Raw genomic sequence first — 15,654 nt, forward strand, 5'->3', positions numbered from 1 at the left:
CCCACTGGAATAAATGAATAGCAGTTCCTGATGTGCATGCTACACTTGGACTCAAGAGACAGCGGAACATGGGATTTGCCAGAATGGATATGAGCCTTGATCTATCCAATCCCAGGTCCTGCCTCCCATCTCAGCCAATACCCAGAGCTTGAGAGACAGGTGGGACCTCCCCAGAACTCACCTCACCTAGGGCTGCCCAGATGATTCAGGGGCCCCTTCCATTAAGAAAAGTTGCAATACTATATTTTCATGGGGTCCCCTAGGGGCCTGGGGCAAATTGCCCCACTTGACCCCCCAGGTGCCCCTGACCTCACCAGCTGTGCCATGCTGGCTACGTAGAGTAGAAAACCTCCTGCATTCCACTAGACATTCATTTTCCACCCTGACACACGTGCTTTGATTACCCCCCCTCTCCTTATACACATGCCCTCAGATATTATCCAGCCTGATTCCCAGGGTATATTACGTAATATGCAGGGGATCATAAACCCATATAGACCATCTCCATTCATTTTCCAGCAGTTATTATCCAGTGCAAATCCAGACCCTAAGAACAGTGACAAGAAAAGGAATACACAACTGCCCCCTCTCTTTCAAAAACAATTGTTTTCTATTTGAATAATTGTGTTTTTGTGGTTTTAGAATCTGTGATGTAAGGGGTTCAGAAAATTGAAGTTACCTATAAAATATAAAGAATATAATACCAATGAGTGCATGTACCTTATTTACCAGGCCGCCTTCTTGTTTCACTGCATGTGGTAGATTTCTGTCTTTGATTAACTTGTCCTAAGCAGTCATCTGTAGTATCAGCCAGGTTGGAAGAGCCCTCTCTGCTGGGTTATCCACAGTGTCCTCCCAGTGCTGTGTCCCAGTTGGCGGCCTCAATCCTGTGCTATCCCGGAGAAATGGGTCTGCCCATGAATTACTCCAGCAACATCAACATCAACATCAACATCAACATCAACATCAACGTCACCTCCCCTCACGGCAGCAGGTTCTGTGACAGATTTGCTTCTATACACTAGTTGTGAATGTCTTCTGAACATTTACCCAACATTTTTGCTCCTGTAGCTTAAGCTTCTTGGTCCGCCCTTGTCAACTGATGAAGTTGGTCACTCCCTTTACAACACACAGCATGTTGCAGAGGAGAGGCTGTTTTAAACACAGGGAGCTGATTTGAAAAGCTGCCAGTTTGTCCGTTTAAATCAAGAGTCACATAAGAGTGCTGAAAACTAGCTGTGAGACACACACTCATCTCTACAGCTAGGAGGGTTCCTAAGTGCTGCACCTGCCACCCAGCCAATTAGATGTCTCCATCTTTATCTCCATTTCAGTGACCATGGTTTCAGACCTGCTAGAATATTTGCAATAGCAAACGCGTTGTTAATGTCTAACAATGGTCATAAGCTGGATGCTAAGGTGATAGGCACCAATGTCTCAGTCTGGATGGATGCATTCATGCAGTGCTTAATTTGTAATGAAAGAGCAATTTTTTTACATTCATAATTGATGAAGCAAGCCCAGAGGTCCTGGGGCTATGAACTGCCAGGCCTAGCTCTGGCAAGTCCTGGCACAAAGTAAGCACTGGATGCATGCCAGATATATGAACATAGATAGCCCTGACTGTTTGCCCTATAGGGAGAAGATGCATTCTATCTCCTCTTGCACGACAGTTCCCCATAATAACAGAGAATACCCCCTAACTGTTCTTGCAAACAATAGGGAGGTTATTTTCTGGGGCATGATGAAGCACAGGGCTCAAAGGGAATAATCTAACAACAGCGATGATAGAACCCACATGAAAAGCTCTCACTAAACACAGCTGCCTTGAGATGCCAGATCACAGCTTGTGGGCATTGAACTCTAGATTTGGCCTCCTCTGGACCTCTGCTGCAAATTGTGGGTGGGTATCCTGAAGGGATGGGAGCCACAAGTGTTTAGCAGGCAAATGTTCTTTTGCACCTCTCAGCATGAGCTCAAGCTGTAAGAAGACAAGAATCAGGTGACATCAGTAACTCCTGTTAAAATAACTACAGCTGTCTTCCTTTCAGCAATTAAGACCCTGGACCTGCAAGGACTTATGCACATGACAAGTCCCATTAGCTTCCTGGGACAACTCACATGTTAATGCCCTTGCAAGATCAGGACTTAAGTCCCCCTCCACATTACACATCACCGCTTTGGGGCCCCATAGACTTGAGGTGTAGAGAAACCCCAGCTCTGTTTTAACAGTATCTCTGCAGCATGCTGAAGCCTTCAACATGTCCAAAGCTTTGGGTCCCATAAAATGAAGTCATATGGTTGCCAACCTAGGAGACAACAATGTTGTAAATTGGTCTCCTGGCCCAGCTGCAGTTGTGCAGACAGGGTCTAAGGGATGGAACTACAACTTTAAAAACAAAATTCACCTTACATCCCGGGGAGGTCTTCCTTTTAACAAAGCACAGTTGTTCCACCTGAGATTAGTCAGAGACCTGCTGGAGGTTTCAGCACTGCACCTGGGCAGATGCTGGAGTGCAGAAGGACATGCTACCCAGCCTGCAGTGCCATGAGATGCCGGCATGTGGATTAGCCCAAGCGCAGAAGTACCTGCCCAGGACAATTCCCATGGGCATCAACTGAAAGGCACAGGCATTCCCTTGAACAAGGGCTCTTTCTTTTGACCTGCTCATCAAAGGACCCTGCAGGACAATGTAGCTCCCTGGGACTGATTGCTGACTCATGGGCCCAGGTGTGTGGGAGGGGCAGAAAGGGTTTTCTTCTGAGAGGTCCTTCCCCACAGGAATCTCTGTGTGTGAGCATGTGCAGAAACTCAGGCCTTGTCCATAGTCAGAGCTGCATCACTTTAGCTTAATTCCGTTTTTACACTGCTTTAGTTAAACTAGCACAAAACCCTTTGTGAGTGCACTTAGACTGATTTTAGCCTGGTTTATATTGATTTTGATCAATCCCATCACTTTCAGGCTATTCCAATGCATGACATTTTTACCCCATGTGTCCCATGCGTCTTCACCAGCTCCTTGCGTATGCCTCTCAGGGCCCCAACATTTCCAGAGGATTCTCCATATCCCACTCTCCACCAATCATTTTGCAAATCTACTTCCAGCTCAATAGTTCTCTTTTGCACAGCTTGCAAATTTCGCCCAGAAGAACCTCCTTAATAACAAAGACTGCTCTTCTGGACTCTCTCCTCCAAGAGACAGACAGCTGCACAGCTGGTCAGAGTGGCCAGGAGTTGGTACGCTCTAGAGAAGGGGCTGTCTCTTACTATGGCTGTGGCGCAGCAGCTGCCTCTGTAGCAGGATAGTGTAGATGCTTCCTACAGCAAGGGAAGGGGGGGTTTCCTTTGGTGGAGTGAATTCACCTCTCCAAGGTGGTAACTAGGCCGATGGGAGCTCCATGTGTCCCTGTGTCTACACCAGGGGTTGGCCAACTAACTATGATGTTCAGGGCACAAACTTTTTCACAGCCCTGAGCAACACTGCTAGGTCAATCTGATTTTTAAGTGTAGACCAGGCCTCAGTGTTTGTACAGCACCTGGCACAGTCTTAGTGGGGGGCCCCTGTTGCTAATGCAGTACTAAGGATAATGAATAATAAATGCACTGTAGTTCCACCTCCAGAAGCAGTGTGGGGGTCTGTGCTGGGCCCTGCACCCTCCTGCTGTGGGACCCTAAACTGTACATTTTGGGGAGGCCACAAAGGGAAAATCAAGATCTTCTTCTTCCCTGATCAGCCTTGCCCCTGCTCCTCCTCCTCCTGGCATCTGTGGCTCCCCACTCTGCTGTGCCCCATGTGGTAGCAGAAAGTAGGGGGCACAGTGAGAGAACAGGAGCTGCCTCACTAGTAGCTAGCAGTAAAAAATGGCCAGGGAGAACTTTTATTTTTTATTCCCTCATTCTTTCCTTGGCAAACAAGTCCCAGAGCCACGCACTTCGCACCCACCTCTTCTCTCAGTAGGGAGTACAACTCGAGCAGAGGATGGCCCTGAGAATCAGGGCAGGCAAGGACTCCACCCCTGAGAGCAGTGCCTCTTGTTAGGCCCTGCCTACACTGCGGCTCTCACCAAGTCACGGGACCTGGTTGCAACAGTTACATGAGAGAGTGTAGCTGTAGATAGTGGGTTGCCAGAACCTAGGTTCAGGAGCGGCGCCAGGGTTTTTGGCACCCTAGGCAGGGGTCCTTCCATGCTCCCGGTCGGCGGCAATTCGGTGGCGGCGGGGGTTCTTCCGCGTGCCTGGTTTTTGGGGCACTTCAGCAGCTGGTCCCGGAGCGAGTGAAGGACTCGCCACAGAATTGCCGCCGAAGTCCTGGAGCATGGAAGGACCCCCCTCCCAAATCCTGGTGCCCTAGCCGACCGCCTAGGTCACCTAAATGGAAGCACCGGCCCTGCCCAGGTTAAACCCCAGATAACCCCACTCCCACGCAGGTTTCCATACTGTGTCCATCACCCTAACATACGTGTGCCTGAATGGTTACAGCTCACTTTACTGGGTCATAGCTAGGTCCTGTGTAATCTACGTTTTTTTAAACTGTTGTAACCATGTCCCCAACTCAGTTACGGTTGTGGTGCAGATGGAGGCTAGCTATATGTCCTCCTGTTTTCGCTGCTGCCACCAACAGCACCAGATAAGCCCATTAGACTCATAGACTCATAGATTTTAGGACTGGAAGGGACCTCGAGAGGTCATCGAGTCCAGTCCCCTGCCCTCATGGCAGGACCAAATACTGTCTAGACCATCCCTAATAGACATTTATCTAACCTACTCTTAAATATCTCCAGAGATGGAGATTCCACAACTTCCCTAGGCAATCTATTCCAGTGTTTAACTACCCTGACAGTCAGGAACTTTTTCCTAATGTCCAACCTAAATCTCCCTTGCTGCAGTTTAAGCCCATTGCTTCTTGTTCTATCATTGGAGGCTAAGGTGAACAAGTTTTCTTGATGACACCCTTTTAGATACCTGAAAACTACTGTCATGTCCCCTCTCAGTCTTCTCTTTTCCAAACTAAACAAACCCAATTCCTTCAGCCTTCCTTCATAGGTCATGTTCTCAAGACCTTTAATCATTCTTGTTGCTCTTCTCTGGACCCTCTCCAATTTCTCCACATCTTTCTTGAAATGTGGTGCCCAGAACTGGACACAATACTCCAGTTGAGGCCTAACCAGCGCAGAGATTTGTGCTAAAATTAACAGTGACAGGGAGTTAAAAATATTGACATTTAAAAATCAGGTATCAGAGCTAAAGACACAGTCGACTGAAAATAACCTCACTTCTTCTGATAACATTGTACCTGCTGTTGATACAAGTAACACCTGGAAAACCCTTAGAATTGAAAGGGATTGGAAGGAAGAATATATATATTTTTCGGTTTGTTTATTTAGTGCATTTGACAGCACTTTGGTCTGGTCTACGCTAGAAAAGTTTGACCAGTATAACTATGTTTGTTGGGTGTGTCTGTGATATTTTTTTACTGCTACAGTTATATTGTTATAAGCCCTAGTGTGGACACAGTCATACCAGTATCATACCAGTATAGTCTTCAACTGAAATAAACTATACTAATGTAAGCACTTCTATAATGGTGCAAAGGCATTCACACAAGGGTTTATTTTCAGCGCATTAACTATGCTGGTTTAGTTAAAGTGGCAAAAATTTAAATAAGTCCTTTATGTATAGTCAGTTTCACTGTTCTGCTTGTAGGGTAAGTTTCCTCAGGGGAGTAAATAACACTTATTTAAAAATTAAGAAACTGTGATTCTAAAACCACAACAATTGGTCAGGACTGCAGGGCAGGCTTTGTACCTGAAATACTCTGAACTCTTTTATTAAATTGACTAGATTTCAAGTTGATGCTGTTCTTTTGACACCCTGTTGTTATTGAATGAGGTAATTAACACATCTCAGAGCTACTGTTTTTTAGATTGTCTACATGGAACATAGTCATTCTATTTCCATTCCAGGTTGCACTCAGAAAGCTAGAAATTTAGGTCCAAATTTTACAAAGTGTCTCCTGATTTTAGATGCTTCCGTTTTTGTGTACCCTTGAAGCAGGTATGTGTCAACTTGATTTTACAGAGGGGAAACCGAGGCACAAAGAAGTTAAAGGATTTACGCGAGGTCACAGAGAGTCAGAGCCAGAACTGGCAATGGAATACAAATTCCCAGCTCCCAGTTTCTAACCCCTACCACACTGCATCCCAGAAATAGCTAATTATAAAGGAGCCTAATTCAACTACAAAAGCATCCCAAAGCAGGAAATCTCCTTCCATTGCCTAGCTCCATCCAGACACTAGAGTGACAATATTCTTAACCAATGAAACACAAGATAAAAGAGGTATATCCTCAGAACAAACTCCAAGTGGCTGAAGATAGCATGATGATTGGACACTGTTCCATAGTAACTTCTGAGATCACATTTATCCAGCCATAGCTGTCACATATGCCAAACCCAAAGCAAATATTTTACAGCCAATCCAAGGGCAGGTTGGTCCATCCAAAATGTTATGATTTGAATTACAAAGTGCTCCCATGGCTTTCTTTACGCAAATGGTTAATTTACCATCTCCACACAGAAAAAGATCTACAAGAACAAAGGGATCTCACTAAACTGGTTAACTGGGCAACAAAGTGGCAGGTGAAATTCAATGATGATAAGCACAAAGTAATGCACTTTGGAAAAAGTAATTCCAACTATACATGCAAAATGATGGGGTCTAAATTAGCTGTTGTCACTCAAGAAAGGACTTGGAATCATTGTGGATAATTCTCTGAAAACATCCACTCAACATGCAGCGGCAGCCAAAAAAGCAACCAGAATGTTAGGAACCATTAGGAAAGGGATAGATCAGTGGCTCTCAAACTGTAAGGTCAGGACCCCAAAGTGGGTCACGACCCCATTTTAATGGAGTCGCCAGGGCTGGTGTTAGACTTGCTGGGGCCCAAGGCTGAAACACAAGCCCCACCTCCTGGGGCAATGTAATAATTTTTGTTGTCAGAAGGGGGTCGCGGTGCAATGGAATTTGGGAACCCCTTGGATAGATAATATAAAAGGGACAGAAAAGGTCATAACACCACTATATAAATCTGTGGTCTGCCCACACCTTGAATATTGTATACAGCTCTGGTCGCCCCATCTCAGAAAACATATATTATAATTGAAAAAGGTGCCGAGAAGGGCAACAAAAATGAGGAGGAGTATGGAACAGCTTCTGTATGAGAAGGGATTAAAAAGACTGGGAATGTTCAGTTTAGAAAAGAGACGACTAACGGGGGATATAATGGAAGGCTATAAAACCATGACTGGTGTGGAGAAAGTGAATAAGGAAGTGTTATTTACTCCTCCTCCTAACACAAGAACTAGGGGTCACCCGATGAAATTAATAAGCAGAAGGTTTAAAACAAACAAAAGGAAGTATTTCTTCACACAACACACAGTCAACCTGTGGCATTCATGTCATGTGATGTTATGGAGGCCAAAAGCATAACTGGGTTCAGAAGAGAGCTAGCTAAGTTCATGGAGGACAGGTCCACCAATGGCTATTAGCCAAGATGGTCAGGGATGCAAACCCCATGCTCTGAGTGTCCCTAAACCTATGAGAGGCAGAGGCTGGGACAGCAACCCGGGATGGATCACTTGAAATTGCCCTGTTCTTTTAATTCCCTCTGAAGCATCTGGTGCTGGCCACTGTCAGAAGACAGGATATCGGGTTAGATGAACCACTGCTCTGGCCCAGTATGGTCATTCTTAAGTAGAAAGAGATGAAAAGAGAAGCCTAACCAGCCTCAGAACAGCTTAAAAAACATAATTTTTCTCAGCTTCTCGGCAGGCTTATACACAGGTGCAATATATGTTACAACAATGCATCGCCTTTGAGTGTCCCTGGGTGCTTGTAGCCCATAGGAATACAGTAGCATACATGAATTTAGAACTCATCAACTCTTCAGGTGCTCAATTAAAACATGACATTCTGCAAAGCAGCTGTTTAAGCAGGTTCTTTCCCTCACAAGGGAACCTGCTTTGAAAATGCTAGTGCCTGTTTCCCTCTGGGAATTACACAAAATTCACTGACACAGCTAGTCGGGGTGACTAGCAAATGAACTGAAATGATGATGATGATGATGATAATAATAACATCTACTTCTTATTAGGCATTTTCTGTACTCAAAGGTTGCACCAGGTTAGCAATGAATTTAGTTTAGCCATAGCAAACCCCTTCTGTGACACAATTAACTCAATTTACACCTGGTTTAAATCAATGTAACTTAATTCAAATTAAATTGATTGAACCCAGGTGTAAACTGATTTAACTGAGTCTATACTGTATTAGAAGTTTGCACCATTTAAACTGCAATGATTTAGGTAGGGCTTGTCTACACTAGAAGGCTTTGCTGATTTAACAATACTGATAGATGTACACACGCTACCTCTGCTCAAGCTACTTCACTAAAAAAAGGAGCGTGACTGCAGTGACATGGGCGTTGACTTTGGCTAGCCACTCAAGTGCAACTGAGGGCACATCTACACTACAAACTTAAGTCAACTTATGTTAGGTCGACTTACAGCCACTGCAGTCAGGGGTTCATGTCCATGCTGCCTTCCTTCTGTCGGTGCATGTCCTCAGCAGGAGCGCTTCCACGGACTTAAGAGTGGCAGCGGTGGGGGGAGAGGACTGGGCCTGGGCTCTTAGCATCACGCAGCTCCCTGCTGGGAGCCCAGCTGCACTGAGGCTCCCAGTTGGGAGTGGGGAGCTGAGACCCCAGGCAGCAGCCCAGCTCCAAGCGGGGAGCTGGGCAAAGAAGCTCAGGGTAGCAGCTCTGATTGGGAACCCCAGGGGCAGCCCAGCTCCGAGCAGGGAGCCCAGGCAGTGGGCAGCAGCCTGGATGGGAATGGGGAGCCGGGTGGGGGGGTACCGCTGGACTCTGGCAGGAGCCCCCCACCTACCCCTGGCTGACAGCCCAAGAGGAACCGTGAAATTGACAAGAATGACAGGCAACAGCTGATGTAAGTAACTGGCAGCACCTACAGCAACACTGTTGCCCTATCTACACCGGTATAAGACCTACGCCTCTCACGGAGGTGGAGTTATTACATCAGAGTAGGTGGGCACAACATTGGCGGGAGCAAGCCTTAGTATGGACACTGACATAATTAGGTCGACATAAACTGCCTTATATTGATCTAACTCTATAGCATAGACCAGGTGTTCTTAACAGCTAAAACCCAGAGCCTGAGCCCCAGCTCCTCCCACGGGGCTAAAGCCAGGAGCTGCAGGGCTGAAGCCCCGATCCTCAGCACTCCCCGTCGGGCTGAAGCCCTGATCCTTGGCACCCCCAGCGGGGCTGAAGCTGAGAGCAGCATAGCTGAATTCCGGAGCCCCAAGCCCTGGTGCTCCCCATGGGGCAGAAGCCCTAAGCCCATGGACAGAGTTAGGGGGACATGGGGGTGTTTGCCCCCCAAAAAACTACAGTGCAAGAGCAGAGCAGGCCCGGGGCAGCTCCATACCTCCCCCCCCACATCTCTCCCTGCCCCCTGGCCAGGTCGGAGGTGGGAAGCCAGAGTCGGGCAGTGCGGGGCACTGCTGCTCTGCCTGGTGCCATGGAGCAGGCAGCTGCAGCTTTCCCTCTTCTCCTGCTGGCGCTGGCTGAAGCTACTCCTCAGTTCCCAGCCCCCTTTGCACACGCAGCCAGTAAGAGCCGCCCGGGCATAGAGACCCGGCTCCGTGGCTGGCAGAGCCCCTGGGGAACAGGGATTCTTCCTGGCACACAGCCCCCAGCTACCCCCTCCCTGAACCCTGAGCTACTCCCCTGACCCCACACAGCCCCTGGCTACCCCCTCCCTGCACCCTGAGCTACTCCCCTGCCTGCACATAGCCCCTGGCTACCACCTCCCTGCACCCTGAGCTACTCCCCTGCCTGCACACTGAACTACCCCTCTGACCCCACACAGCCTCTAACTACCCCCTCTCCGCACCCTGAGCTACCCCCCTGACCCCACACAGCCCCTGGCTATCACCTCCCTGCACCCTGAGCTACCCCCCTGGCCCCACACAGCCCCTGGCTACCACCTCCCTGCACCCTGAGCTACCCCCCTGGCCACCCCCTCCCTGCACACAGCCCCTAGCTACCTCCTCCCTGCACCCTGAGCTACTCCCCTGCCTGCACTTTGATCTACCCCCCTGACCCCACACAGCCTCTAGCTACCCCCTCCCTGCACCCTGAGCTACTTCCTTGCCTGCATATAGCTCCTAGCTACCCCCTGCCTCCACCCTGAGCTGGTTTCAAAGTTTTGGAGCTGAGCCCCCCCCCCACCTTTGAGTTATAATATTTGGTTGCGTTCCCATCCCCCCCCAACCCAGACAGGCTGGGTGGTCTGCTGAGGTGAGTGGGGGGGTGGAGGTGACGCTCCCTCCTCAGACCCCGCCTTGTGGAGCTGGCTTGAGCCCCACTGGCCCCTGCCCACCCAAAATAGAAGTCAAACTACACCTGTGCCTGAGCCCCTCCCCTGCGGCCAAGAGCCTTGAGTTCCCCCCTCCCCTGCTGGGCCCTGGTGTTTTTATAACATGTTGTGGGGGGGGCCTCAGAAAGAAAAAGGTTGAGAACCCTTGGTGTAGACCAGGCCTGAGATCCTATGTATGTTCTCAGGGGCTAGCCCAAGCCTCTGCCTGTACCTGCATGCCCATGCTGCTATTTTTAGCACGCTAACTTGAGCAGAGCTGGGAATTACACCTTCTGCTGCAGTGTAGACACACCCCGAAGGTAGACAGGATTTGAAATAAGTTCTACCGGCATAAGGCACCTTTGTACTGGTAAAACTGTGTCTCCACTAGGGCTTTTCCCAGTATAACCATGAGGACAAAAAAAACCCACACCCCTAACTGACATAATTATTCCAGTAAAATATAAACGTGGACTGCCCCTTAAAGTGCGATTTGTGTGAACAGACAAGGCCACAGGCAGGAAAAGTGTGTTGGAGATGCCCCGTTGACAGGACTCAATGGAGGTTCTGAAATACCCTCCGATGCGGTGTCTGAATGGCGCTGCAATCCAAGCAGCTCGCTGTTAAACTGATTCACCTCTGTTCTATCCTGCAGTCCCCCTTTGGTCGCACAGCTGCGGACACTTCCTGTAGCCACTGAGTGGAGTTTCCTTTCTGAGCTCTGTGTAGCACATCACACCCTTTCATCTGGTTCTCCCACTGCTGTCCATGAGCCACCTTCCATGCACCCACCATCTACCTGGAATCCCCTTCCTAACCTGATCCACCACAGCTCTGCTCTCCAAGACACCTCCTGAAATTCATGACTGCCAGCAGCGCTACAAGCCTGGGCCCATCCCTCTCAGGAATGGTACCATTAAAAATACACTAGTTCTGTAAGCTTCCACTGAGGATGGATGGTCCAGTGGTCAGGACACTGCTTATAGTATATATGGGTTTGGTTTCCAGCTCTACCACAGCTTCCTGGGTGACTCTGGGCAAGTCACTTAGGCCTGAGTTTCTGTACTGATTTCACTATTTTGATTTGGGGCATGATTTTGATCTGGATAGAGTTAAATCAGTACAACCCCTAATGCATTAGCTGCACTAGAATAAAAGGTACTTATATCAGGATAGCTTACTCCTATACATTTCAGGGCATGAGCTTTATATCACATCCCTAACTGACATTGTTATACCAGCACAAAACAGTGTGCAGACCAGGCCTAAACTGATACAGTGAAAGCAGTACAAAAATAGATGTCCATGCCTCAGTTCCTCACGTGTCTATCAGCCAGGAGTGTGGTCAGGATAAATGCAGTAGATTGTGAGTCACTTAGTTACTTTGGTAATGGGGGACCAAGAGGGAGCGTTAGTAATCAAAGCAATTGTATGATCTTACTGCTGTTTCCCTGAGCTTCCCTCTCCAAACTTACATCCATCTTTTTCTAGAAGCGCACAGCTCCCATGGGTGACAGATACTTGATTAAAACCTAGGTGGACAGATTGGCTCTCAACTTTTAGACTGTGCACTCTTGGGGCAAGGACATTGTCTCCCTTCTCTGTAAGGTGCCATACACTTTCAGGGGGCTTTATAAATAATAATCTTGTTAGGTGTATCTAGAACGGGAAGTTCCACCTCCTGTAGTGTAGACAGGGTGCATGCATTTCCCCTCTATGGTATCTAACTCACAGAGCTGTAAAAATGCCCAAGCCATCTGTGTGTTACTTTTCCCACCATTGTAACCAGCAGAGGATAACAATGGGGTCTTATCTTTTACCTAGAAAAGATCCTGATGAAAGCCCTTACAATCCAAAATGGCCAAACTGCCACAGGGGGCACAGAAGTGGAGTCACTTGACTCAAGTCACAGGGACAAGGCTGCCAATAAGAACGCTCCTGACTCCCGGTGCAGTGCTCTATCTGCTACACTACACTTACACCTCCCAGCTGCTCTGCCTGTCTCTAGTGCTAGCAGCCAATGGGAGCCCACAGAGCATTCTCATTGGCCGATGGCACTGTGGCCCACTCCTCAAAGTCCTGGGATGATATCAGCCCTTGGATGCTACCCCTGGCTCTTTACAAGCCAGACGTCCAGGTGGATTATAAACTGTGTAGGACAGGGCCAGGTTCCTTTTATGTCCTACCTAGTGCAGAGCATATTGTCTGCTCTTAAATAACAACAATAAACAATAATCAAGCTGCCCACACTCCCTGCCATCTGCCTCTATTTATTTCAACTAGTTGCCATTCCTCCACATGGTCATCTCAAACACTCCCCAGGCCCCCAGGGTTTCTATGGGGTTAGTTGACATGCCCCATTTTCCTCCCTGTACACTAGTCTAGTGTTCAGATGCCAGCAGGTGCATGCAAAGAAGACAAGTGCCAACCTGCCCTAGTCAATAAAGCTGGTACCTATTACTTTTTAAACACTTTTCTCTTTCTGTCTTTCTGCTGTGATAAAAACCAGCTGCACCCAAGGCATTTCAGAGGGAGCTAAATCTGTGCCCATTTCCCCTCCTAAACACCCTGATTAATTGCCATTCAGTGTTAGGTGTCTGTGCCAGCCACACGGGCACCTCTGAGGAGTTTATGGAGCGATGCTGCCAGGTTTGGATGGACCCTTCCTTACCCCTTCAACTCTGCTTTGCCTCTCACCCTTCCACCTCGGGCCTAAAGTCACTCATTAACCGCTCAATCACTCAAGTCTGAAGCCCAATCTCCCCCTACCCTCAGGAGGTCAGAAAGCAAACAGGGAGCTCTCAGGGAGCCATTATCTCCCAGCCCCACAGTACACACACAATGAATGAGCAAACAGAACCGTGGAAAAAATTAGATCAATCCCATCATGGCTGTGGCCTGGGGGGTGGGGGGGCTCTCAGAAACTTGGGTTTAAGTCACTTTGATTCCCATGTCTCTGAACCTCTGGCTGCAAACCTGGTCCAGTTGTCACATGCAGACAGGCCTTCTCATGAGCTTTCTGTCACTCTGGACCCTGCTGTAGCTGGAGCCAGGAAACAAAGAGGGTATAAATGTGGGCCATGGGGTAGTGCCGAGTGGGAGAGCTAGGTTAGGGGGAGAGGAGAGGATTTCGGTTCAAAGGGGAATTGTGACTAGGGTTCAGGACTGGATTTAACAGTGCTGAAATGCTGCTAGTTGCTCTTAGGAGATGTCTGCCCCCGAATGGTGGAAATTTCCTGGGTCCAGCTGATCTAGCAAGGTCTCCACCATCTCAAATCTTGCAAGGTCAGTTTCCCCAACAACAGTCCTGCTGTTTTGAACCTTTCTGATAAAATTTCATCCAGATCTGAAACAGAACCAAACAACAAGCCTTTTCTCATTGTGGGACTGCTCTGGACAGGGCCGTAACCTGAACAGGGCCAGTGGGGCAGCCCCCTAGGGCACAAAGCCACCAGGGTGGGCAAATGGGGTGGGAAGTGGGCACACGGCGTCACGTGCCTTGCATTTAGCACAGAGGTTTTCAAACTGAGGCATGCCTGCCAGGAGCCAGTGGATCAGAAGTTGGTGGGAGCCGTGTGGCCCACTTGGGCCCCTGGCTCTCCACACAGTGGGAGCTGTTTGGCTCCCTAGCAGCCCTCCCGGCCATGTTCCCTGAGCTGGGCCATCCCTGCACATCTGGGTGCTCCTCTGACAAGGCAGGTGGCAGAAATCCAAGCTGCGCCCTCGACACTCTCTTGCCTCTCCTCCAAAGGAGCCCATGCTGGCCAGTGACACCCCCTGGAGCTGGCCCTGGCCTGGCTGCCATGAGATGCTCCCCGAAGTGTTCACTTGCTGCTGCCTGGCTCTGCTGCTGTTCCTCAGTCCAGAGGCGACATGTGGGATGGTCACATGCCCCCTCCCCAACCTTTAAACTGTGCCCCCCACATCAAGAGTTTTTCTTCAGTCAACCTAGGTACTGCCTGTTGAGGGGGTGGATTAACTACAGTGATGAGAAAAACCCTTCCACTGCTGTAGCAAGTGTCTTTGGCTGCCGCTGCAGCGTAGACGCAGTCTAAATGGCCAGGATAGACAAAGGGTGGGAGGGGAAACCATGGCACACATGTTCATTGACTGCCTTGCCCAAGCTCACACACCAGGTCAGCATAGGCTCTCATGGCTGCTGATCTTTTAAACACTGTAGAGAGACCTGCTCTCGGTAAATATGCCCAAGTCCTCCCTCCACTACAGCTCCCCACACCTGTTGCTATCACCAGTGGGGAGTTCAGGGGCAGCTCCAGGCCCCAGCACACCAAGCGCGTACTTGGGGCGGCAAGCCACGGGGGCGCTCTGCCGGTCACCGGGAGGGCAGCAGGCGGGCTGCCTCCGGCGGCTTGCCTGCGGAGGGTTCGCTGGTCCTGCGGCTTCGGTGGATCTCCTGCAGGCATGCCTACGGAGGGTCTTGCCTGCGGGATGTCCTCCGAAGCAGCGGGCCCAGCGGACCCTCTGCAGGCAAACCGCCGGAGGCAGCCTTCCTGCCGTGCTTGGGGCTGCAAAATCCCTAGAGCCGCCCCTGGGGGAGTCACAGGTTCCAGTAAGCCCAGAGTGAACAAGGCCCTAAGGATGCTGCAGCCCAGCCAGTGTCCCTCTCCAATCTCCCCGGTGTCAGGTGCCCCTTGACCCAGCTGGTTGATTGTTTCTTCAATTGCCTGGTCTTAAGAGCATTCGCATTTCAATGAGCCCCCTTAGGCTTTGCACTGTGGTGGACAGGGTGTGGGAGGTGCTATTGTTTACTGGAGACTGTTTTCTGCAAAGCTGGGCTCAAGGCAGCAGCCTGCTGGTTTCACAGGGAAACGACTGAAGAAGCAGCAAAATCCTTTAAAGAAAGTTCAGCCTGAAGATTTATATTCTGTACCACGCTGGAACCTTTCCCTGGGAAAAGATTGAATCTCTATGACTCTTTACTAACATGCTTTGGAAAAGACCCTCCTTCTGCCCTCTCCTCTGAAAGGAAACTCTGACACATCCAGTGATGAACATGCCACTCAGCGAGAGTCTACAGAAGCACAAGCCCTGCCCTCTAGCTCTAGCTCATATTCTCCACCACTCAGTAACACAGGTGCAGCTCAGCTTGCATTTGCCATACTCCTTATATTTTCCTCATCCGACTGAGATTCCTGTCTTCTTCTCCGTGCTCCTACAGCACATGGACACTCGGCTTTTGGAGTTGATCATTTTC

The sequence above is a fragment of the Gopherus flavomarginatus genome, chromosome 11, assembly GCF_025201925.1.
Source record: "Gopherus flavomarginatus isolate rGopFla2 chromosome 11, rGopFla2.mat.asm, whole genome shotgun sequence".
Lineage (NCBI taxonomy): Eukaryota > Metazoa > Chordata > Testudines > Testudinidae > Gopherus > Gopherus flavomarginatus.